The sequence below is a fragment of the Acomys minous genome (assembly GCF_964271855.1).
Source record: "Acomys minous genome assembly, chromosome: 18".
Taxonomy (NCBI): Eukaryota; Metazoa; Chordata; class Mammalia; order Rodentia; family Muridae; genus Acomys; species Acomys minous.
Window position 1 is genome coordinate 68276023 of NC_140501.1, and position 23535 is coordinate 68299557.

At 45.4% G+C, this 23535-nt stretch overlaps 1 protein-coding gene across 1 annotated transcript in view; it reads right to left on the bottom strand.

Annotated features, from left to right (window-relative positions):
* Positions 1-14620, bottom strand: part of RNASE10 (ribonuclease A family member 10 (inactive)) — a gene marked incomplete at its 5' end in the record, with an annotated part of 82401 nt that extends 67781 nt beyond the window's left edge. Inside the window, 3 exons of the transcript XR_014776408.1 lie at positions 6909-7026; positions 9978-10192; positions 13977-14620. Of the gene's footprint in view, positions 7027-9977; positions 10193-13976 lie in introns of the transcript that reaches the window.
* Positions 14621-23535: the final 8915 nt, after the last annotated feature.

Below are 23535 nucleotides of genomic sequence, written 5' to 3' on the forward strand. Positions count from 1 at the left end.
TTGGAAGGCGGAGGCAGGAGGATCTCTGTAAGTTTGAGGCCAGCCTGGTCTACAAAGTGAGTCCAGGACAGCCAGGCCAGGTCTACATGGAGAAACCCTGTCTCAGGGGGAAAAATGTCCAGGGGGACAAAGGGAATTAAGGGAGGGGGAGGGGGAAGGGTATGGGGGGGCGGATATGACAATAGATAGTACATGAAAGATTAAAATTAAAATAATAAAATAAGGAGAAACGATAGACCGTGATAGGCACCTGGAGATTGGGTATGTTTTTCTTTGCACTTTGGTGTGTTTGAAACTTCTATATAGACATTAAAAAATAGTGACAGTCTTTGGATGAGAAGGAAAAATTTTAAAGTCTATTGGCAAAAAGAGGAAGGAGGTTAGGGACCGTTAGAGTAGCTTTGTTTTATGCTAGGTGTTTGCGTTGAAGAATTCAAACCACTTCCTGCCTCATATCCTTTCCCCGGTCTAGCTGAGGACAAACACTAAAAGTTTCTGGGAAGAGTCAGCCAAGAGAGGACTAGCCAGGGCTGGAGGAGGGGCTCAGGGGCAGGGTTACATCATGCAGACAAAGCTCTAGAATATATCAGTGAATAAATCTTTTGAGAGAGAGAGAGAGGGAGGGAGGGAGGGAGGGAGGGAGGGAGAGAGAGAGAGAGAGAGAGAGAGAGAGACAGACCCATAGGACTTGGCTTCACCCTAAGTGTTCAGAGGTCAGCGCACCCACACCGAGAGCATGCGTGATCTGAGATGACAGCACAGCACCATGACTATCCTGAGAAGATGAGAGTGGGAAGAGATGGGTCAGCTCTGGGGACCGTCGTGGGGAGACGTCAGCAACTGCGGTAGCCAGGGAGCCTTCTTTTATTATCCTCTACTTGAGGGAATTGGGAATATTTCCTCAATGTAAGCCTGGGCCAGGGACAGAGGACCCAGAACTATATGGTGGTGAAGTGGGGGTGCTCATGTCTACTGTTTTACATGGGTACAACACTTCATATTTTCATTTTGTAGTTTAATTTTAGTGTGTGTGTGTGTGTGTGTGTGTGTGTGTGTGTGTGTGTGTTATGCACATGCATGAATGAAGGGGTGACTGTGCCAGGGCTCATATGTGAGAGTCAGAGAGCAACATTCAAGGGTCATTTCTCTGCTTCTACTGCTGCTTAAGGGACTCAGTACAAAAAATAAAATTAAAAAATAAAGGGACTCAGTACTGTTCATCAGGACATCCTGCCAGGCCAAGGGACAACACTATTGTAAGCATAAGTATTATTGAAAGATAAATACTATCTAATGGCATAATATTTTAGGGGTTTTCCCCATAACATGCCTTCCCAATTTGTTCACATTGAATAAGAGTGGGTAATTTTAATTACAGTCCTTTAACATTGATCTTCTTCCCCCCAGGATTGCTCTCTCCACACGCTCTCCTCGCCTCAACCTATTGTTTTGTCTCCCCCCCCCCACCTTCCCAGTCACGTGTAAAGGGTGGTCTCCTTCTCCCTTCCAGGGTCAATTAGGAAAACAATAGCCACAGTGGGGTTCCCAGGTCAGCTTCCTGAATTCCAAGCCCAGGAAGGCTCCAAACAGTCTGTCACAAGGTTTTCATGGGGTGCCCCAAGGGTAAAGCCTGCCAAGATTGCTTCCACCTGTGACAAAGCTTAATCTTTCCCACAATTTTGTATGCTAATTTTGACCTTACTCTCTGCTGTTCTGCCATAACTTCACATAAGGAGTGCCAAGGAACTGTGGTAAGCATCTTTCTACGCTATCTTACCTAGTCCTAAATCTAAACAGCTTGATGCTATATCTTCATTTCATATATTTTGTTTGTTTGTTTTTTTGTTTTTCGAGACAGGGTTTCTCTGTGTAGCCTTGGCTGTCCTGGACTCACTTTGTAGACCAGGCCGGCCTCGAACTCACGGCGATCCACCTGCCTCTGCCTCCCGAGTGCTGGGATTAAAGGCGTGCGCCACCACGCCCGGCCCTCTTCATTTTATAAATGTAGAAAGAAATCTGTAGGAAACGTTTTAAACACACCAAAGACCACACAGCTAGTAAACGGTAGGTTCAGCCTTTGAATTCAGATCTGTCTGACTTGGAATCTAGATTCATAGACGTTTCTACAGACCAAGAAAAAATACGGATGAACAGAAATACACTACCCTGTGAAGCCCGCAGCAAGGAAGTGCAGGCAGTCCCGCAGGCACATGACAGAACTTAAGTATTAAGAAGGAAAGAGTGAGCCGGGCAGTGGTGGCGCACGGCTGTCGCGAGCAGAGAGTTTACACTCAGAATCCTGGAACAAAGGAGGCAGGCCAAGAGCAAGTGGTACGATTTAGCAAGAGAGGTTTATTAGCAATACAAAGGCAACTACAACAAAAGGCAGCGGCTAAAGCTCCAAGGCCAAGCCACCAATACCATTTCATTATACTCTTAAAACTATCTTAATTCTAATAGGAGTAGCATTTAGCATCTTATACTATCAATGTTCTGGGAGCTTATGCCATTAGGGTATACGACCTGATATCGCGACGATCTGCCGAACAGGTTCGCTGCTGCGACTTGATTCAGTTCTCGGATTGTTATCTGACAGCATGTCTGTCTGCTCTGTCCGGGGAGAGCGCCCCGTCGGCTGGCCACATTTCAGGTAATCATGGTGACAGCGAGAGAGAGAGAGGGAGCTGGCTGCTTCTTCTCAGGGTTTTTATACTTAACTTAACCTTATCCTCTCTAATTCACACATCTAGCTTTCTGCATCACTCTTATCACCAACTTGCAGTCGTGGCTGCTCCTAGGTCAGAATTTACTACTAAGGTTTTATCTATCACTCACACATCTGGTCAGACATCAGCTTTTTGGACTGTCAGCTATTTTCTACGCTGGGCTTTGAAACAAGCCCTGACATGTAGCTGCTTCCTACACTGGGCTTTGAAACAAGCCCTGACATGTTTATTACAACGCCTTTAATCCCAGCACTCGGGAGGCAGAGGCAGGCGGATTGCTATAAGTTCGAGGCCAGCCTGGTCTACAAAGTTAGTCCAGGATAGCCAAGGCTACACAGAGAAACCTTGTCTTGAAAATGGAAAAAGAAGAAGAAGAAGAAGAAGAAGAAGAAGAAGAAGAAGAAGAAGAAGAAGAAGAAGAAGAAGAAGAAGAAGGAAAGAGTGCAGGGGGAGGAGGCTCGACTTGAGTATCTTTTCTCAAAGACAAGTGCCTGAAGACTCTGACACTGAACTTAAAGGCTACAAAGCGCCATTATCCAAACAACTGCATCACTTTGCTAGGAATTTAAAGAACAGCATGAGTGAACCCAAGAAGTTTGAGGACCTAAAATCAGGTGAGAATAAGTCTCTATGGCTGCTAAAAATCTGCCCGTGCAGTCAACTGCTTGTTGGCATAGATACCAAGGAGAAAAATTACATGTGAATTGGAAACATTTTTCTCCCTAATAGAGCTTGTAAGATCCCAGAGTCCAGGTTTGACTCTCATGTTATAGTTGACTCTGTTGTGAAGACAGATTCTGGATTGCCTGACTCCAACTGGATAACATGTATGGAATTACTAGAGCATTTGGATTTAGATGATTTGGACAGATTTCTCAAAGCTGTGTTGGGATAGTTGTCACCAGCCATGTCTGTTATCCGCATACCACACTGAGTTTAATCCTCTGTTTCCCACGCTAACTCTCACAGATCATAAGGATGAGTGGAGGAGAATGGACTTTCAGACCTCAACTTGTAAGTGACTAATCACACTAATTAATCTGTGGTATTTACTAGGGCAGAAGAGCCATCCGGCAGGCATTGAGAATGTTGATTCTATACCCAAATAGGCACCTGCCAGAAAACCAATGGGGAAACGTCAGAATCATTCGCTGCATGATGACTAACATGTTTATAAAACTCTTTTATAGCTGCCCAGCCAAGTTTATATCACAAAAGAACGCTCAAATTAGTATTGATTGGTGTGGTGGTTTGAATAAAAACAGACTTCACAGGCTCGTATGTTTGCATGCTTGGTTCCCAGTTGGGAACTGTTTGAGAAGTATTAGGAAGTGTGACCTTGCTGGAAGAGGTGTGTCACTGAAGGTGGGCTTTGAGGTTCCAAAAGACTATGCCATTCCCAATGTCTGTCTGTCTGTCTGTCTGTCTGTGTATCTATCATATATATACATGCCTCATGCTTGAGGATCTCATGAAAGCTCTCAGCTTCTGCTCCAGCACCAGGCCGGCCTGCCGCCGTGCTCCCTGTCACCTGCTGTGCTTCCTGCCACTGTACTCTCTGCAGCCATGCTCTCTGCCATCTACTGTGCTCCCTGCCTGCCGTTCTCCCTGCCACAGTGCTCCCTGCTGCCCACCATGCTCCCTGCTGCCTTCTGTGCTCCCTGCCACCGTGCTCCCTGCCATGATGATTATGGACTCTGGCACTCTGAACCGTCAGGCCCCAATAAACTTTGTTTTCTACAAGTTGCCTTGGTCGTGGCATCTCTTTACAGCAATAGAAAAGCAACTAAGACAGTTGGACAAATGAATACAAGTGGGAAACGAGATAGAGATGTGGAGACTAAAAATAAGAAAGAATGATTATAAACCTTTCTATAAGGGAAATAAGTTTTTCATATTCTTCCAAAGGCATATTGATTATTCTAAATTGTTTATGTAAACAAACATTCCTATAAAGCAGCCACACTTTCTACTGCATTGAACTTTCTACAAGGCTATATAACTGATGATTTTTTTTTTTTTTTGACACAAGGCTTCCCCATCCAGGCTATCCTGGACCTCTCTATGTACATACATCTTGCTAGCCTTGAACTGCCTCTGCCTCCTGAATGCTGGGATTAAAGGCATGAGCTACCGGAATGGGTTGATTCGTTCTCTAATGATTATAGCAAGGCTGGAAAGTTGCAGGTCCAGAGCCTCCCTGGCAGAGACTTCTCTGCTGTGTCTGATGTGTGGGACTTTGAGAGTTTGTAGACTTGCCTCACTTGCAGTTCACCTCTCTCTGCTTTGTGCTTGTGACTGAAAATGTGAGCTCTTAATTCCAGCACTCCAGGAGGCAGAGGCAGGCTGATCTCTATTAGTTCCAGGCCACTCTGGTCTACAAAGCGAGTCCAGACAGCCAGGGTTACACAGAGAGACCCTGTCTTGAAAAACCAAAACAAGAAGAAGGAGGAGGAGGAGGATGAAGAGGATGAGAAGGAGGAGGAGGAGGATGAAGAGGACGAGAAGGAGGAGGAGGAGAAGAAGAAGAAAGAAGAATAGACTCTTTCATTGTTATGCCCAAATTTTTAGAGACTCCCCAAACAGACCACCCAAGAGCCGAGTCCAAATGCAATGGCAAGGAAATCTTTATTGCAGGTTCAAACCCAGGCCACCCTCCAATGCACTGACACAGCAGTGGCCTCGAGTCTCGATTGAGAGTGATTTTTTATAGATTTAGACAAAGAAATGATTCGATGGCACTTGGCAGAAAAGCTGCAAGCAGGCAGCTACACGCCTTTGCATTTCATGGTTGGGTAATAGGTGTAGGGGCAAGTTGGCCTATAGAAAAGACTGGTTGAAGCAGTCATGGGGCATTAGGAACTTTGGCCTGGGTTCTCCTAATGGGTTGTTGCTATGTACCAGATCATCTGCTGGTCAGCTTGACCAGCAGAGAGTATATTTAGGCTTTCCCAAGGTGAGCTGATTGTGTTGCTAGGGGAATTTTTCTGTTTAGGCTACTTTGTGGTTTTCCTGGAGTCTGGGTTCAGTCCTTGGCCAGGTTTAACACAAAATGGAGTTGGTCTGTCCTTACACCATAAGATGCCTGTTGGTCATGGTGATGAGGAGGGTTAGAAGAGTTACGTTCTATTGCATTTACGACTAAGACTGAGATGTGCTGGGATCTGCTTCTGTAATCCCACTTCCCATCTCAGCTAAAACCCCCCACTTCCCCTTAGCTTGAGAACAGATACTTGGAAAAATAGCTGCTGCAACTTTACCCGTTCTCTGTCTGTAAACAAGCGGTCTTACTTATGACCCCCAGTTAAGTAGGCTACAACTCTGAGTCACAAATAACAGAAGAGGTGAAAAATGATGCCAGAGCTGCTAGAAACTATGGGTTGGGACCCAGCTGCTCAGAGCATTCGCTCAGCTAGGACCACAGGCATAATAAACGTGAGTTCTCCAGCGGCAATGGTATCTTATCACAGCAGCTGAAAAATGAGTAGTAATCCGAGCTCTTTGTCATGCTAATAAATGAATTCAGAGAGAACACAGAAATAAGCTCAGAGGCAATTTATTAGAATCTGAGAGAAAAATGACAGAGCAAGCAACCTGAAAACCAAAGCAACTGTTTGGAAGAGGAAACTCAAGGCCTGTGTTGGTCAAAGAGAAAGTCTCCCATAGGCTCACACATAGGAACGCTTGGCTCCTACTTGGTAGCGTAAACAGGAGGATGAAAGCTGTAGGAGGTACAGCCTTGCTTGAAGAGCTACACCCCTGAGGGTGGGCTTCAAGGCTTTACAGCCTTACCCTACTCCCTATTTGATCTCTCTGGTTTCCATACATGGGAAAAGATGCAGGCAGCTGTGCCTTCCTTGCCACAGTGTGCGCAAGCCCCCTGGAACTGTGAACTAAAACACACTCTTTCTTCTATAAGTTGGTTTTGGCTATAGTATTTCACCATACATATACTCAAAAAGCAACAGGACACACACACACCCACCGCCAAACAATAAAAAACCAGACAGGTTTAGCAATGGAGGTGAGCAAGAGTCACATGGCAGGCAAGAGGTTGGAGAAGGTTCCAGAGATAGAATGAGAAATCTCAAGAGTGTCAGGGAAAGCATTCTAAGGATTTGGCCCAGAAAAAAAAAAAAAAAGAGGTAAGAGAAAACGGAAAAAAACAGAGGGTGATAGGTACATTATCTTGTAAGAGGCCAGCAATTCTTCCCTCCCTTAGCATGTCCTTGCGTGAGCCGGTGTTCTTGGGGCATTGTCTCCTAGCGAGAAGATTGACAGGCCCAGCTGGATTAACTCTCTAAAAAGAGAAGAATAGTATGCGGTAATCTTCGAGGCAGATCAAAATGTCTCCACCCAAGACCATTGGTATTCCATTCTTTCAACCAGCAGGCTTAAGGAGTGGTGAGGTTGACAAATACCTTCCTGGTGTTGCCAGGGAAACGGGAGGTAACCATTCAAAGCAGATGGTGGTGCAGTGCTCTGTCCTCAGTCTCTGTTTAGCTACCTAAGGCCATCTCCGTTTGCCTTCTAGGTGGCAATGGTTTTATTGCTCACATATTTACATGCTAAGGGAAAGAGCGGATGAGGCTCCCTGTTGCTGCCCCAGAATGTTTAAGTGGCCATGGTTCATCCTTTATGGGTACCCTGCATCATTCTTGGGATTATCAGCCTGAAGGGAACTGAGCCATCGTTATTTTTCTGGAATTCAGGTTCTCAGTGATAGTTGGTAATCACAGGATTTAAACTTGGTGTAGAGATGATTTAAAGTTGTAGTATAAGTCAAGCCCCACGTTGGTAAGACAGATGCTTAACATACAGCCAGACTGTTGTCTCTGAGAAATAGCAAAGTGGGTTTAACGAAAAGTGGAGTGCTTTCTTCTAACTTGTCATTTTCCTGTGATGTTTTCTCAAGCATAAAGAAACTGGGAATGGGCCAGGCGTGATGGTGCAGGCCTTTAATCCCAGTGCTTGGGAGGCAGAGGCAGGCGGGATGCCAGCCTGGGCTACAAAGTGAACTCAAGATAACACAGAGAAACACTGTCAAAAATAAGCGGCGGGGAGGGCGGGGCAGCTTTGGGTAGAAGTCCCGCAACTAGCATTGGCTCCTTAACTTTGACTGGGGTCCAGACTTGATTCTGCCTATGTATGAAACAAATCCATGCGAAGACTCTCAGTTTCTTGGATCAACTCACTCCAAACAATTCTAGGTTAAAAAGTGTAGCAGGAAGTCTGGGTGTGGTGGCACACTCCTTTAATCCCAGCACTCAGGAGGCAGAGGCTGGTGGATCAGCTGTGAGTTTGAGGCCAGCCTGGTCTACAAATCTAGTCCAGGACAGCCAGGGCTACACAGAGAAACCCTGTCTCAGAAAAAAAAAAAAAAAGTATAGCAGGAGCTAAATAAACTGGAAATAAAAACAAAACAAAGAAAGTTTACTTTATCACAGGGGAATTGAAGTTTGCTTTTGTAGCTTCTCAGCATCGTTGCTGAAGACGTTCAAAGTCGTTTCAGAAGGAAGCTTGAGGACCATCAAATTAAAGTTCAAGAGGAAGAAAAAAAAAAAAAGAAGAGTAAGAAAATCACAAGTCCTGGCAGCTTCCAGGAGCAGGAGATGGAGAATGCAAAGTTGTGTCTTTTGAGTTAGGGTTAGCAATGGAGGTCTGCAAGCACCTGTAGAAAAGGGCGTTAGGGGGAAGTTTCAGAGAAACACTGAGGAAGCCCAGGTGTCAGGGCAAGCAATGCTTTGAAGTCAGGCCGGTATTCAAAGAAGAGATAAAATGGGAGGTTACTTAAAACTAAAGTAATCTTGGTTGAGTTAGCATGCTGCAGCCTTACTCGCATGTATGGTTTCTGTGAAGATTTCTCAAATATTAAAATGAGTTCACAGACCTCTGTTTTTCTTGTGGTTTTTGGCACCCAGAAGTACTCTTGAAACGTCTTTCAACATTTATAAAAAACAGAGCTAGCTGGGTTTGCTGGCACATACCAGCAATCCCAGAACTTGGAGGTACAAGTAGGAGTGGTGTAGGGTAAAGGGGCCAAGGAAAGAACACCCTGACCCAGACTTGACCCCCAAGACCAGAACTAAGGAAAGAACAACCTGACCCTGACTTGACCCCCAAGACCAGAACCAAGGAAAGAACAACCTGAGACCAGGGCCAAGGGAACGCATAGCCTGCCCCTGCCTTGATCGCGAGCTCAAGACCAGGACCAAGGAAAGAATTCCCCCCAATCCCTGAGCTCCAGAAGCCTGGGAAAGCTGCCCACCTCCTGCCGAGCAACCCTACATAAGCCTGCCTTCTGCTCAGTTTCCTGCTGTTTCTTGCCTGGGCAGAGGCAGCCACCCTCTTGTGTTCCTGCCAGTAAATCTCCTGTGTGAGGTTTGTTGTGCAGTGTGACTGTGGTATTCCTTGGTCCCTGACTGCCAGGATACCTCTCCCCTCAGAGCTGTAATACTCACAAGAGGCAGATAAGGTCATCTTAATCTATGTGGTTTCACCTAAGCGAGCAGCTGAGTGTGTACCTCAGTCACTAGAGTGGTTGCCTAGCATTCATAAACTCCAGGCTTCGGTACCCTGGTGGTGGCTGCCTCAAAGGCGCACGCCTTTAATCCCAGTACTTGGAAGGCAGAGGCCAGAAAACTAATGAGTTCGAGGCCAGCCTGGTCTAGAGAGTGAGTTCCAGGACAGCCAGGGCTACACAGAGAAACTCTGTCTCCCACTTCAAAAAAAAAAACAAAACAATCTGGGTATTGTGATGCACACCTTTAGGGTCAGCACTCAGGAGGCAGAAACAGGCTATTTTCTGTGAGTGAAGCCAGCCTGTTCTACATAGTGAGTTCCAGGCCAGCAAGGGTACATAGTAAGACCTTATAGCAAAAACTAAAAACACAAAGCAATGACAAGCAAAAGAACAAACAAAGAAAAAAATCCCACAGCCTCCACTCAGGTCAAAAAGATATTGATACGCTTCAATGTATAACCCATATCCTGCCCCTCCAGATGGTCTGGTCAGGCACCAGTGATTGTCAAGGCTTCCAGGTAAGGGCACCTGGGCACCTGACCAGCAAGTCACCCACTTCTGTGAGCTTGATAGTCAGTTACAAAGCCTAGGAAAGGAATGATTTATCAATGGAAAAAAAAATCTTCTCAGAACTTTCATGAAATCAATGGTCAAGTCCCCGTGATTGGCAGATACTGACACAGACGTTACAAATACAGAGAAATGAGTCAGGAAGCGTGGGGCCATACCTGAAGGAGGCGAGTTGGGATGAACTCTGCAGGAGGGAAAAATATTGGATTTTCTTGTCTGAGCGATCCATGCTTTTCTGTCATCCTCCCCGGGTTCTTAGGTCTCGGGGTACAAGACACACTTGCTTAGTCTCTTTCTGATCCCCCCTCCCCCGGTACTGTAGACCGTGGCTGCATAGATTTGCAATTGAGGTTCCACCTTCAAAAGACATGAGCTAGAAAAAAAAGAAAAAGGAACACATTTAGAATAGTAAGATAAGGTGGGCAGAGAAGCCTCTGCCTCCCAAGTGCTGGGGTTAAAGGTGTGTGCCACCACAGCCCACTTTGGTTCTATCTTCATATGTGTTGCTTTTCTACCCATATAATATTTTTATATAGGCTGGACAGATGGCTCAGAGGTTAAGGGCACTGACTGCTCCTCCAGTGGTCCCAAGTTCCAGTCCCAGCAACCAGATGTTGGCTCACAACCATGTATAGTTGATCTGATACCCTCTTCTGGCCTACAGGCAGAGCACTGCATACATAATAATAAATAAATATATATTTTAAAGAATATTTTTATATAAAACGTTGGTGTCTTTGGTGTCTCTCACTACACCCTTGCTTCTTGGCCTCAGCAAAATAAGCCACTTACAAACCACATTTCTCAGTGGGAATCACTAGTTCCTTATACTTCCCCCCCCCTCCCAAGCACTTTGTTCATAAACTACTGCCCACACAACACAGCCCTTTAAACTGCTTTACCAGAACAAAAGACTCCCTTCACCTCTGAGTGCCTCTCAGTAAAAGGATTCCACCCACAAACCTCTCCTGCTCCCGTAAAGTTCCCACCCCCACCTATCGTCTGGTCACGCACTGCCTCTGCCTCCTGAGGTCAGCCTTACTGAAACACTGAATTGAAGCGGAGAAATTCTCAGTTACCAAGCTAAAAGGTTGCTCTTTTGTGTCTCCCTGGAACCTGTCATGCCCCGGCCCATGGAGGGTCGACTAAAGCTCAGGAGGAGATTTATCTGTATGAGAAGTAAAAAACAAGACATGAAGAAGGAGAGCAAGTCTGAACATTGATCAAACTCTCAAACTTTATTTTTCAAGCGGCAGCTTTTATAAGGCAGGAGACAGGGAAGCATATTGCTATGGCAACCCAGCTGCAGGCTATCTCAAGACACAGGGAGTTCCACACAGGGTCATTACGTTCTGCCACACCGAATATTTTGCTCTATCTTTATCTAGTCTAACTGATAAATCACAACAAAGTGGCTCCATCTTAATCTTGTCTTTAGTCTAACTGCTGAGCCACAATAGGGTCAGCTGGTTTCTGGTAAATGGCAGACTGCTGGAGAAATAGAAATCTAAAGATACAGGTTCTGACAAGTGACTGAACACTGGCCATATGGCCTACTGTCCCCAATGCTGTCAAAGTCCTTACTCTTGCTGCCAGAAAGACTCGGCCTTTGGACCCCAACCTGAAGCAGGTCATAAGAAAGGAAGCTCTACGGATATGCAATTACTGTAACAAGGCAGTGCTGTTGACATTGCCAGTCTGGGCATCAACCCAGACCAATTGTTCTGGATGACGTGATTTGAAAAGTATTTTATACATCGCAAGTGAAAAGTTTCTCCATAAAGCCTAACCAGTAATTCTCTAGTCCCTAACTCAACACTACAGAATGTTATCCAAAGACGACTTCTTCTTCTTCTTCTTCTTCTTCTTCTTCTTCTTCTTCTTCTTCTTCTTCTTCTTATTCTTATTCTTATTCTTATTCTTATTCTTATTCTTATTCTTATTCTTATTCTTATTCTTATTCTTATTCCTCTGTAGGCATAAGAGTTTTACCTACATAGGCCAAAAGAGGGCATCAGATCTCCTGGGATTGCAGACTGTGAGCTGCCACAGGGATGCTGGAAGCTGAAACCAGGTCTTTTGGAAGAGCAGCCAGTGTTCTTTTTCAGTAGAGCTTTTCTACTCTTCAGTAGAATCTCCTTCCTGACTTAATGTACCTCTCCGAAGTTTGCAGAAAATAAATGTGGGCCAGGTGTTGTGGCACTTACGAACTATCCTGCCTCCATTTTAGGCTTAAAAGCCATCTTATAGTAGAGACAAACTAGGTTCATTCCCGCTGGGTTTCAGAGCCAGGACAAGCAGCTGAGGTGCCTATTTAATATATCAAAGTGGACCTGGCCTCTGCATTCTCCCAGCATCCCTCAGTCCCTACCTGTTACAGGGCATGGCTGGCGTACCCTGCCCTCTATGCTGAACTTTCCAGCCCAGTGGAGGGGCGTCCTCTCCCCCAGAGGCTCTTCACTATATAATCTAGACATGTTGGTTTTCTCTCTCCTCTCTCCGTGTGCACACTATTTCTTTCTCCCTTCCCACCTTCTCTGTTTTCCTGTCTGCATGGCAACTTCCCTGGCCCAGTTCCTTGGGATCCATGAACTTGCCTGAAAGCTGCCACTTATAAACATGCCTTTATATACTTTAATTTGGCGTGAGTTGGCTCATTTAGTCAGCAGAGAATACCTATCACTTCCTGTTTATGATTAAATTTGTTTCTCAAGGATTATGCTATGCCCTACATATAACTACAAATGGTTCTGAATTGCCTGGTCCAGAAAACAGCAACCAATCATGGCTTTGTTTCAAAAGGTTGTTATGACTATTTTGTTATGACTACCTTGTTTTTTTAAAAAGATGTATTTATTTATTACATATACAGTGTTCTGCCTGCATGTTCACCTGCACACCAAAAGAGGGAACCAGATCTCATGATAGATGGTTGTGAGCCACCATGCGGTTGCTGGGAATTGAACTCAGGACCTCTGGAGCCTCCAGCCCATGACTACCTTGTTATGACCAATTTGTTATACTACTCCTGTAACCCCATCTATTTGCCTACCAAATCCCCCACTTGCAAACCCCCTACCACTGAGCTATAAAAAGTCTTATCTTGCCCATTTCCAATGTTGACCTCTTGAACTCCAACTTAGAGGATGACAGCCCATGTACATGAATTAAAAAGCTTGCTTGTTTGTTTAGTTTGGCTTTTTGAGACAGGATTTCTCTGTGTGACAGAGCCCTGGATGTCCTGGACTCACTTTGTAGACCAGGCTGGCCTCAAAGTCACAGGGATCTGCCTGCCTCTGCCTCTGGAGTGCTAGGACTAAAGGCATGCACCACCACTCCTGGCTAAACTTGTTTTAATTAATTAATTACTTTAACCAATCTGGCCATGATGAGTGGGTGATCTTTCTTCTTGATCCTTTGGGATTAATAGCACTTGCCTTTAATCCCACACTCAGGAGGGCAAGGACAAAGGGATTTCTGTGAGTTCCAGGCCAGCCAGGGCTACATAGTGGGGCTGGGAACAGTAACTGCTGGGGGGGGGGGGAGTGGGGGGGTGTAAAAGCAGTGAGGAGCATATTGGAATTTAAACATTCTAAGACATCAGGAAGGCCAGATGGGGTTGGAGGATTAAGGTGGATGTTTGGAGAACAGAGTGGGCCTACCAAAACAAGGAGCCTAGGGCAACCGATAGACAGTGAGCAATTGAGGAGTTGGGTGAGACTGAAGCCAGCCAGCCAGGTCAGCACTGGAGTTGACTACATGAGCTGGGAGCGAGGGTGTCTGGGTCTTGTTGCATGCATTGAAATAATTGAAAGGCAGGTCAAGTTTGAAAGTCAAAGAAAGCCAAAGTTTATCCAAAGGGGACACTTTTGTTTTTAAAGTTTAAAAGAGTAATATCCCAAGCTGTAAATCTTATTAGCTGCCCAGAGGAGGAAACTTGAGAAAAGTAGAAAAAGCCACTGAGTTAAGCTGGTTTGGAAGTTAGCCACAAGGCAGCAGGCAGCTTTATGGGAGGAAGCCCAAAGTACAAGGAAAAAGCATATTTAGGTTTTGGTCAAAACAAAACAGCAACAGTAACAACAAAACAGTAAAAAGGAAAAGTTGCAACTTTCTGAGTTAGGGCTAGGCCTTTCAATGGTAGAGAAAAGAAACCCAACCTGTTCCTGCAACTCTCCACAGTAAAAGCTGGCAGTGCCTCTTCCGTTTCAGGATGTGGCCCCGACAGCTTTGCTTCCTCCAAGTTCCTGTTGCCTATGCTCACCGCCTTCTCTTGGACACTGGCCACAGTAGAAAGGAGGCAGAAGTGCAAACCCACAGCTCTCCTCTTAAACAGAATAAGGAGTTTGAGGCCAGCCTGGTCTACATAGTCAGACCTTGTCTGAAAGAAAGAAAGAAAGAAAGAAAGAAAGAAAGAAAGAAAGAAAGAAAGAAAGAAAGAAAGAAAGAAAAAAGAAAGAAGAGAAAAGGGGGGAAAAGGAAAAGAAAAACGTTGGTTCTTGTAAAATGGGGACTTGGGATCTCTGACAATGCCAGGGCCTTTCTCATCAACAGCATTAAAGGGACCCAGTGGCTTCTCCTTGTCTTGCCGACTCAAAATATGAAATCCACAGACTATTGTCTGAGAGGGAAGTTTAAAAGGGACTTTTATTGTAAAATTGTACAGACAGAAGCTTAAGTAAAGCACAGAGCTCCTGTCCAAGAGGGAGGTCAGTTCCGGGAACGTGGCACCATTAGCAGCTAGCTAATGGGGGCATTTCACAGGAGTGATGGCAAAACCCCGGGTGACTAGACATAGCTGCTCAGGCCAATTGGCACCCAACAAGGTGTCCCGGTGCCTGTCAGTTTCAGTCAGATCTTTCCAGCCTGGGGTGTGGGGCTGGGAAGATGGGGGGGAGGGGGAGGGGCGGGGCGGGGGAGGAGCAGGGTATGGGGGTAGGGAAGTGGGGGGGGGGCGGAGAGGGCGGCAGGTGAAGGGTTTGCTCATTTCTGTTGTGTAAAAGGGAAAGCGGACAAGCACAAGAAGACAGCCAAGGAACAAGGGCGCTCACTTCTGGAGTGCTTTGCCTCTGGCTAAGTCATAACCGAGGACATTTCTGACCTCTGGCCAATGATGAGAATTAGAACTGCTTGATTTGGGAGTCCCTTCCCTAAAACTGCCTGACCGGTTTGTACTTCCTGCTGTCACGTGGGGCTCATTTGCACAGTGCAGGCTTTCCATGCACGCTCTGTTGCACACAGTTCTACTTACGTGTGCGTCTCCTGTGAGTGGTACTCAGGGAAAGGGTACAGCTCCACAGTCACCTACAGCAGCCTGGGAAGTTTTCTTTTAGGGGCCTTGAGTAAAACTGGGTCCTTGGCCTCAAATGGGAGTGGGCTGGGGGACGGGGAGGGGAGTAGAGCCAGGATGAGCCAGTATAAAAGGAGCTGTTATTAAAAATGGGGGGGGGGGAGAGGACGGGACGGAAGGCACCCAGAGAAATAGTAAGGCGTGGTGACAGCATGGGCATGGCTTCTCAAAGGAGTCGCAGTCTACCAAAAGGTGTTTTGGTTTTTGTTGTTTCTTTTTAAAGATTTATTTATTATTATGTATACAGTGCTCTGCCTGCATGTACACCTGAATGCCAGAAGGCATCAGATCACATTATAGATGTGAGCCACCCTGTGGTTGCTGGGAATTGAACTCAGAACCTCTGGAGGAGCAGTCAGTGTCCTTAACCTCTGAGCCATCTCTCCAGCCCCGAAAAGGTGTTTTTTAACACAGATCCTAACCAAGGATGTTGGAGGAAACTGGAAGTGTGGCCATGGGCTTCTCAAGGGAGAGTTGCCATTAGATGTCTTAGCAAGTGGCTGTATATGCCATTTTGGTGGCTTTCAATTTCCATCTGAAAAGGCTGCTAAATTTTTGCTTTGGGTGTGTGTGTGTGCATATGTGTAATTCTATGGACATGTGTTATTTTATTTTATGTGTATGGGTGTGTTGTTTGTCTGTGCAACAAGTGCATGCCTGATGCCTTCAAAAGCCAGAAAAGGGCATTGACTGAACCCCCTAGAACTGGACAGCTGTGAACCACCATGTGGGAGCTGGGCCTGAAACCCCAATTCCCTGGAAGAGGAGCCAATACTTTTTTGTTTGCTTGTTTGGTTGTTTTTTGTTTTTTGAGGCAGGGTTTCTCTGTGTAGCCCTGGCTGTCCTCTAACTCACCCTGTAGACCAGGCTGGCTTTGAACTCAGATGTTTGCCTGCATTTGGAGTGCTGGAATTAAAGGCGTGTGCTGCTACCATCAATACTCGTAATTTTTTTTTTTTTTAAGTGATTGGCTCCAGAACTATCCCTGGTGGAATAATAGTCTGATAAAGCAAAATCATAAACCAGTAGGGGGTGCATAAAGGATTGGGAAATGCCTTTTATGATGAATAGTGTTTGGGGTAATAGTCCTAGAAAAGGTGGGTTTAAAGCTGGGAAAAGAGCAAGGCCTTAATAAATGTTCTTTTGTGTTGGAATTCTTTTTTATTTATTTGTTGTTGGTGCGTGTATGTTGTCTGAAGGCAGGTGTGTGTATGTCCCATGGCACACATGTGGAGATGAGAGGAAAACTTTCTCAAATTGTTTCTCCCCTTCTACCATGGGATACAGGGATTGAACCTGGATCCTCAGGCTTGCTTGGCAAGTGGTTTTACCTCCTGAGACACTTCGCCAGCACTGTGTTTGGAAATCTGACTTTCAGCTGACCAGAGACTTTAAGCAGACTCTGGAGTGAAGGGATCCCTTCCTTTTCATGTACATAATTTTCTCCATCTTTCAATTCTTCCTCAGTCAGCATCTCATACTGAGCAAGTTCGTGGGTATTTGTATTATAAAGAGCCACAGGTCACTGCCACATACTTTCAAGTGCTTGGCACCAATGCCAGCAGCCAGACTTAGTAGGACTCTGCTATGGGGTTCCAGCCTTCCTTTTATTTGCCAGCCTGCTCTTTACATATGCTGGTACCACAGCCTTTGAGCAGGCAGGATAAGAAGACAGAAAACTGTGGGGATATGGAAAGGAAAGGTTGAAGCCTCTGCCAGCCAATAGTCAGGGAGAACAGCACAATTCCCAACATTTGCCATGAAGATGGCTAATGATGTAGAGACAATATTTTTTCCTTAAATTGTTTTTTATTTCTTCTTTGGCAATTTCATACATATATGTAATTTTTTTTACTGTATTCACCACTCATTCCTATTTATTTATTTGTTTGTTTGTTTGTCTTGGTTTTTCAAGACAGGATTTCTCTGTGTGTAGCTGTCCTGGACTCACTTTGTAGACCAGACTGGCCTCAAACTCACAGGGATTCACCTGACTCTGCCTCCTGTGTGCTGGGATTAAAGGCATGCGCCACTACACCCGACTTACAGACTACATCTTATTGAGGTGCATAGCATATCACTCACTTGTTTCACATGTACAACCCAGTGAGTTTTAGACACTTTACTCAGTGCTGTAGCTATCATCAGTCAGCTTTGGACTGTTTTAATACTAGAGATAAGACCTCTAGGCTCACTTTGGAAATCTATCTGGTGCTATCTCAGAAAAATGGGAATAGGGCTTCCTCAAGACCCAGCTATTCCACTCCTAGGAGTATACCCAGAAGATGCTCCAGCACACAACAAGAAAATTTGCTCAACCATGTTCATAGCAGCCTTATTCATAATCGCCAGAACATGGAAACAGCCTAAGTGCCCCTCAGTAGAAGAATGGATAAAGAAACTGTGGTACATATACACAATGGAATATTACTCAGCTATTAAAAACAAGGATTTTCCAAAATTTGTGGACAAATGGATTGAACTAGAAATGATCATAATGAGTGAGCTAACCCAGAAGCAGAAAGAGTCAAATGGTATATACTCACTTATTACCGGACACTAGCCCAAGGGACAGGTCCCATGAAAGTCTGCACCTACCAGGAAACAGGGATAGAGGTGAGGACATCCTATTGTGACTCTAGATGAGGAAAATATAGAGGATAGGCAAGTAGGGGGACCCAGAGGGTCCTAGAAACCTACAAGAAGAACATTATGATGGCTAGATCTGAGCCCAGGGATTCTGCTTGATCTAAGGCACCAACCATGGACAAAACGGGCAGTCATCATCAAACCCCTACCCAGATCTAGCCAAGGGACAGAACATTCTCCACAGCTAAGTGGAGACTGGGGACTGACTTTCACAGGATTTCTGGTGCCCCATATTTGGCCATGTCCCTTTGTGGGGGAGGCCCAATGGCACTCGGAAGAAGGATAGAGGACTACCAAGAAAAGACTTGATACCCTAGCACCATATTCAGGGGGAGGAGGTCCCCCACAGCCACAGTCATAGGGAAGGGGGATTGGGGTGAAAGTGGGAGGGAGGGAGGAATGGGAGGATGCATGGGATGGGATAGAAAATGAGATGTAATAGGAATTATTTTTAATTTTCAATTAAAAAAAAAAAAAAGACCTCTAGGCTCATTTCTACTATCCTGTTCTGCTCTGAACCACAGGGAATCTACTTTATATTTCTGTATACACCTTTCGCAGGCATTTTAAATAAATAGAATCATAAATCCATGGTTCTTGGATTATTTCTCTTAATATATTTTGAGATCTGTGGCAGTGGTTTAGGATGCCATCATACAGATAGATTAAAAAAAAAGTATGTGTGTGGTACGGTTGCGCATATCTTTAATCCCAGCACTTGGGAGACAGAGGCAGGCAGATCGCTGTGAGTTCGAGGCCAGCCTAGTCTACAAAGTGAGTCCAGGACAGCCAAGGCTACACAGAGAAACCTTGTCTTGAAAATCCAAAACAAACAAACAAACAAGCAAAAAATGTACTCATTAGCTGATGGACATGTAGGTTGTTTGAGGGTTTTATCGATTATGACTAACTAGTGCTACAGTGGGCATTTTTCTGTATATGTGTCTTATTTACTCTTCTGTTGCTGTGATGAAACACCATGACCGAAGCAACTTACAAAATGATGCACTTAACTAGGGGCTTGCTTCAAAGGGTTAATCCATGACCACCATGGTGGGATGCACAGTAGCAGGTGGACACACCCAGGCCTGGAGCAGTAGCTGAGTGCTTACATCTGATCTGCAAGATGGAGGCAGAGAGAAAGTAAGACCTGGGCTGGCAAGGGTTTGTAAAACCTCAAAGCCCACCCTCGTGACACACCTCTTCCAGCAAGGCCACACCTGGTAGCAGGCAGGCACACATTGTAGAGAACTTTAGAAAAAGATTATGAGGGCTGGAGACATGGCTCAGTGGTTAAGAGCACTTCCTGCTCTTCCAGAGGTCCTGAGTTCAATTCCCAGCAACCATATGGTGGCTCACAACCATCTGTAATGTGATCTGATGACTTCTTCTGCAGATAAATTACTCATATGCAAAAAAAAAAAAAAAAGATTATGGAGGCCAGGTGTGGTGGGGCACGCCTTTAATCCCAGCACTCGGGAGGCAGAGGCAGGTGGACTGCTGTGAGTTCAAGGCCAGCCTGGTCTACACAGCAAGTCCAAGACAGCCAAGGCTACACAGAGAAATTCTGTCTCAAAAAAAAAAAAAAAAAAAACACAAAGAAAGAAAGAAAAGAAAAGAAAGAAAGAAAGAAAAACCAAAGAAAAGGATTATGGAATTCCAGAGCATGTGTTATTGAGTTTTTAAAGCATACTTAGGCCAGGGGCTGAGATGGATGATTCAGTGGTCATGAGGACTTGCTGCTGGAAGAGCTCTGTTTGCGGCACCCACACAGCAGGTCACAGCCAGGTATAACTCCAGTTCCAGGGCCTCCAACTCCCTCTATGAGCAGCAGGCATGCATGCGGTGTGCATACAGGCAAACACCCATACACACAGAAAGGATTTTATGGGAAAAGGGTATCTTGACGATCAGGGAGGGGTAAGGGCGGGTGTTGGGCCAAGGAATTGCACAAAATCACACCACACAACAAACCTCATACAAGAGATTTCTTGGAAGAAGGGACACAAAATGGCTGCTTCTGAGTTGGGTGTAGGCTGCAGCAGATGAAGGCGTCATGGCAGGCTTTATTGTGGTGGTGCTGGTGCAGGGGTGGGTGGGGGCACATGGAGCAAACGCATAGGGAAAGTACACCAAAGGTAGAATTGTGTCATCCTGGATGATAGTGATGGCAAGGGTATTGTCACTGAGTCACTAAATGTGGGTGAGAGATTAGAGAGGGGGGAGCTCCTGGTTCTGGAATGTGGGTGGTTCTCAGTTGACCAATACACATAGAATGCAAATACATAAATATTTGCTGTTTCTTGTAACAGGCAATACAGAACTTTTGTAGTTAAGGTTATAGGTAGGGCAAAGACAAATCCTTGAGTGGTTTAACCATAAGCAGAATGAACTTAGTGTTTGTCTTTTCTTTCTTTCTTTCTTTCTTTCTTTCTTTCTTTCTTTCTTTCTTCTTTTTTGGTTTGGGGTTTGGTGGTTTTTTGTTGTTGTTTTGGGGAGGGTTTGTTGTTGTTTTTGTTTTTTTGAGACAGGGTTTCTCTGTGTAGCTTTGGCTGTCCTGGACTTGCTTTGTAGACCAGGCTGGCCTCAAACTCACAGAGTTTGCCTCTGCCTCCCGAGTGCTGGGATTAAAGGCGTGCGCCACCATGCCCAGCCTACCCAAGGAAATCTAACGGCCACAGTATTGAATGGTTCTGTGTCAACCTAACGCAAGCTAGAGTCATCAGAGAGGAGGGAGTCTCAGATGAGGAAATGTCTCCATATATATGATCCAGCTGTAGGGCATTATCTCAATTAGTGATCAGCTCGTGGTGGGTGGGCCACCCCTGGGCTGGCGGTCCTGGGTTCTGTAAGACAGCAGGCTGAGCAAGCCGGGAGGAGCACGTCAGTAAGCAACATCCCTCCATGGCCTCTGCCTCAGCTCCGGCCTCCATGACCCTGCCCTACTTGAGTCCCTGTCCTTATTTCCTTTGATGATGAACTGTGATGTGGAGGTGTGAGCCAAATCAACCCTTCCCTCCCTAACTTGCTTTTTGGTCATGGTGCTTCATCGTAGCAGTAGAAACTCTAAGACAGGCACATTCCTGAAATTTCAGACACACTTTCACTCAGCTTTTCATCTTAGGGTCTTCATAGGCTCTCTAATATCCCATTATGTTCCAAGTGAGAATATGTAAATCACCTATACTAGGAATGGAAACTAAAGCCTGGCATGATGTCGTACACCTGTGACCTAGGCACTCACGAGGAGGAGGCAGAAGGACCAGGGATTCTAGGTCATCCTGGCCAGCCTGGGCTATGTGAAACCCTGACTCATAAATACAAAAGCAAGAGGCAAAACGCCACCCTTCCCCTAACACACACCTAAAGAAAAGAGACAAGGACCCGAGCCTGGAAAGGAAGAAATTTGCAAGTGAAGTAAAGAGGCAAGAACCCAGCAAAGTGACACAGAAGCAGGAAAATGGAGGCTGAGTGGGCAAAGTCGCTTGCTGCCTAGCCTGAGTTTGATACCTGGGAGCCACATGGTGGACCGTGAAAACCAGCTTCCCCTAGCGGTCCTGATAGCCACACCTTTGCACTTGTCTATACACACACACACACACACACACACACACACACACACACACACACACACACACACAGCGACCAAATAAACAAACAAACAAATGCAGTTGAAAACAAACAAAATTAACAATATACCATGCAATGATTTCCATGCTTTGTTGGAGTTGGGAGAGAGGGCAATGGCAGTGACTAAGTGATGTTTATTCCAGAGGGGAGATGAGGATTCAGTCTGAGCAGGAAACCGCCTTAGGCAGCCCTTGGTGAATAAGGAGGAAGCAGAGCGAGGAAGGAAGCAGAGCGAGGGAGGGAGCAGGCGGGTCAGGCTCCAGTGCAGTGCAGCACGTTATTCACCCTTTGTTTCCAGCCACAGCAGCTCAGGACAGTGTTCAGAATGAAACTGGGAAAGAGAAACCGAGGCCCAAAGCTCATAAGCAAAATGGTGTCTCCCCCTCCCCCACCCTCAGCACACAACTAGAGAAAGGAGCCAGAAAACAGAAGAAATTGGCAAGAGAAATAAAACAGGCAAGAACCCAGCAAACCGACAATGGGCAGGCCTGTGAAAGCCAATTGGAGGAGGGGACTTTCTCATCAATGCAGGAAAATGAAAGCAAATGAATCTGGAAACGCATTAAGTCTAATTTAGGCCAAACTTTAAAATTAGGTAGAAAGAGTATAGAAAAGAAACTTCTATTTTTGTTGAAATGCAAATTAATAGTGATAGAAAACCCAGGCAGCTAGCCAGTGTTAGTTCAAAAGATGTTCTTTTCAAACAAATGATTACCAAAAGCATATGCAATTTATGTGGAAAAAGGCCTCACAGAGCTCAGGCCTCTTTACTAGGAAAAAGGTCACACAGAACTCAGACAAATCGCTAGATAGAAGGGACAGGACAGGGTCAAGAACTCTCTCTGGCTATGCCAGCAAGAGGGTGACATTGTCTTAATGCCTGTAAAGAAATGGACCTGTTAGCAGGGCAAGAGCAAGCAGGCAAAGAGCTTCCTTACATGGGCTTCTAGCAGAAGGCATGGCCCCAACTAGACCTGGATTAAAGGTGTGTCTTCCCAACTCAAGATCTGGATTAAAGATGTGTCTTCCAATCTCAAAAGATCCAAATTAGAAGATCTTTACATCTCAAATTAAGCAAAAATTCCCTCATAGGTGTGCCCTCTGTGTGGGGGTTCTAGTTAATTCCAGACGTAGTCAAGTTGACAACCAGGAAGAGCCATCACATAATACATAAGGAGAAAGTGAATGGACCAACTTCACACAGGCTTGACTGGGGTTGGAAAGAGTCTGGCCAGCAGTGCGACAAATGGCAGCAGACAAGGGGTATTTGCTGTTGCGTTTTTCAGGATGGTGTGGAAAGGAAAAATAAGAGTAGGGGATAAGATGAAGGCAAGGGAAAGGCAAAAAGTGGCAGCTAAGGTAGGGAACAGGTCTGTGAGATGCAATACTCGTGAAAGCAGATGGAGCAAAGAAATGAAGGGCAGGGGCCAGTCTGAAAGAAGTGGTTCCCACCCCTACTCACATCACCATTCTTTGCCCTTTCCTGCTCACCTACTACCTCTTTGTAATAAACATGTCAGGGCTTGTTTCAAAGCCCAGCGTAGAAAATAGCTGACAGCCCAAAAAGCTGACGTCTGACCAGATGTGTGAGTGGTCAGACTACTAACTACTAATAAAACCTTAGTAGTAAGTTCTGACCTAGGAGCAGCCACGACTGCAAGTTGGTGATAAGAGTGACGCAGAAAGCTAGATGTGTGAACTAGAGAGGATAAGGTTAAGTTAGTATAAAAACCCCGGGAAGAAGCAGCCAGCGCTCTCTCTCTCTCTCTCTCTCTCTGTGTCACCATGATTACCTGAAATGCGGACATGCTGTCAGATAACCCGAGAACTGTTTCAAGTCGCAGCAGCGAACCTGTTTGACAGATCGTCGCGATATCAGGTCGTATACCCTAATGGCATAAGCTCCCAGAACATTGATAGTATAAGATGCTAAATGCTACTCCTATTAGAATTAAGATAGTTTTAAGAGTATAATGAAATGGTATTGGTGGCTTGGCCTTGGAGCCTTAGCCGCTGCCTTTTGTTGTAGTTGCCTTTGTATTGCTAATAAACCTCTCTTGCTAAATCGTACCACTTGCTCTTGGCCTGCC